The sequence below is a fragment of the Octopus sinensis genome, linkage group LG5 (assembly GCF_006345805.1).
Source record: "Octopus sinensis linkage group LG5, ASM634580v1, whole genome shotgun sequence".
In the NCBI taxonomy this organism is placed as follows: Eukaryota; Metazoa; Mollusca; class Cephalopoda; order Octopoda; family Octopodidae; genus Octopus; species Octopus sinensis.
In genome coordinates, this window is record NC_043001.1 from 53,270,100 (window position 1) to 53,273,298 (window position 3,199).

Consider the following 3,199-nt stretch of genomic DNA (forward strand, 5'->3'; position numbering starts at 1 on the left):
ACAAAGCATGTGTGCTCCCTTCTCTTCTCTATGCCTGTGAGACGTGGGTCAGATATCGGTACCACCTTAAACAACCGGAATGTTTCCATCAGATGTGTCTCAGACGGATCTGTGGCATTAAGTGGGAGGACCGCATCAGTGATCTTGAAATATTGGAAGGCTCTCGGTGCGAAAGTATAGAAGCTCTTGTGTTAAAGCAAAAGCTCAGATGGAGTGGTCATCTGGGCTGGGTAAAGGATTCAAGGATGCTAAAACAACTCTTTTATGGAGAGTTAGCTAAAGGAGAACGACCCAACCATAAACCAAAAAAGAGGTATAAGGACTTGCTGAAGGCTTCCTTAACAGATGCTTGCATCTCACCTGACACATGCGAGGGCAGGTGGAGAAGGATTGTGCACGAGGGGACAGCTACTTTTGAGAAGTTGCCCATGAGAAAGTAAGGAGGGATGTCAGGAAGGGCATCGCTGTTGCACTTCCAAATGGGAAGGGTCTTCCTATGACGCTGACATGCAGTGTCTGTGCGAGACCCTGCCTCAGTAAACTGGACTCAAGTGTCATCTTCGTGGTCACAAATCGAGACAGATGAGTGATGACCTGGCCACTGATGGTGGTGTTACATACCATAATAATCATATCTGTCAGGCATCTGTCAGAGAGTGTAATTCGGCAGGAGGTCTTACACGACATGCAATGGTACATGAAGCCCAGTTACAATTACAGCCAGCTACTGCCGGTAAAAGTTTTAGCTGCCAATTTTGTACAAGACATTGTAGATCTTTAGCTGGGCTAAAAAGTCACATTCGGTCACACCATCAAAAACTGTTAAGCTTCGTTCAATGGCCATACTCGATAACGAGGGGGCAGCCATCATACATATATATATATATATCCGTACACAAATGTATTTGTGTACGGATAAGCATGTATCTGTATATGAGTATGGTTTTCAAACATTTTATGCTAAACTAAATGTTGTTCTGCTTCTTTTTTAATCATATTTATTAATTTTTGTTTGATTTTTTGCTATTTTCATATATTCTTATTTGTATTTCTCTTTCTATTGGGAGCAATTCTAATGTCCATTACTGATTGTAAAACTTATCGATCTTTTGTAAGTCGTTGTTAGTGCCATTTCCTAATGCATTTTATAGTGTCAACGACCATATATGTTACATTATGTTATTGATAGCTATAGCACTTTCCACAATCAGCAATTCGAAAACAAAATGCTATGCACGTCAATCTTTGTTTGGAACTCAGTGGAATAAGATATACTCACTAAATTCCTTATAGCACACCCCACACTGAATTCATCAGTTCTCAAACTCATGCTTACTTCTGTTAAAAATAGATTTATGACGCAGCCCGGAAATATGTTGATCTTGAACATCTCTAGTGATGTAGATTTTGAAGTCTTAATAGAAGTGGTAAGAAAACACTACATACTTCCCTTTACTTGGGATTCTTAACGATGTAAAATTTAAGCTTGTCTCGACACATAGTCCTCTTAATGAGAAAATAAAACAGTTGATGTAAGTATATTGTAGTACAAATGATATTTGTGTGTTTTATGATACTCCGCGTTTTATTGATATTTGCTTATTTACAAAATATGATTGCTAACTTTACCTAATAGCGCAATATAAATTATTTCTTCAGGAGTCTTCAGAAATACACATTAAGGTAGATAATTTTGAGTTGAATATTGAATCATACAGGAAAAGTAAACTCTACAATATTGCCTTCCCAGTTTTGGACATATGAGATACGGTGAGGTGTATTACAGGTTCTAACACAACGTTTAGTATAAATATATGTAGACGTACCCCGATGATTGTACTTACATAGATTAGAGGCCATACGACAGAGAATAAGGCGATTAAGAAATTCATATCGTTTGCAGAAATAATAAAATGAAAAATGCTGGTTTCTTTCCAGTATAAATAATGTAAACGGCAATTTCAGTTGAAAACTTAATCATGCTAGCCAATAATTATTCTTCCCAGAGCGATTACCATGATCAAACATAGACATTCGAGCATACTTCTATATATGTATTGACAATAATGACGAATAGATTTAAGTGAGTACGCGCATGTGCATGGATTTATGAGGGACAGTGATGTGTCCGTGTTGTTCTTTAATCATTTCCAAATCTATATTGTAACGTGTCAGTGTTCTCTCATTATATCCAAATCTGTATAGTAATATTAAACCATGAGACCATAGATACGACATTAGAGAGAAATAATGAGTCAAATCTAAAAGTATAAATATGATTTATAAGAATATATCTTTCTGGAAAACGCATTGCCATTCTACAATTGTGTGAGTCTAAATTGGTGAGAATTGAAAATGTTAATGTACGCAAATTTTCGAAATCTTTCCTATCTACGTTGGATTAAATGTTTAAACACACATAGCTAAAGCTTTTTACAGTTGGGAAGCTCAATGATAGATAAGTATTAGTAGCAAAAGTCGTCACACATAAATCAACATATGAGAGTGTTTGTCACAGAAAAACGGTTTCTCTTCCCTTTATATATATGTAATTAGAACAAAGCAAAAAAAAACGCACTACGCATCTAACATGTTTAGCAGGCAAAACTACGCTGAATCACCTAATGTACTGAAAATATTACAGAGAACAGCAGAAAGCGGGCGAACGGTTAAATAGTTAAAAGCATGTCGTTAGCAATTGTGCTATTCTCATATTCATGTACCATGGTTTCAATTTTCGGCTCATGAATCTCAAATATTTTCAGCACGATTTGCAGAGACAAGAAAATTCAAAACACGTCACGTTGAAACTCTGGAAACCCTGGCGTCGTTCTGATTTGATTTGCGTCAAAAGCACAATCGCCTCAGTGCAAAGATTTTAATCAGGTGTGAATATTCATAAAGATATTATTATTATTATAAATATTGTAATATTCATTAAGATATTATTATTGTTATTTAAATATTATATTTTATATATATATATATATATATATATATATATATATATATATTATATATATATATATATATATGCATGTGTATGTGTGTGTATGTGTGTGTGTGTCTTTGTGTGTGTGTGTTTGTTTTAATCCTTTGTTTTCCGCGCATCCCTGTAATCTCGGTGCGGTACAGTGGATAAATTTAAGACTTTAGCTCTTATTTGTAGCAGGTGGATGCTTCTTTAAGCATCCTAACG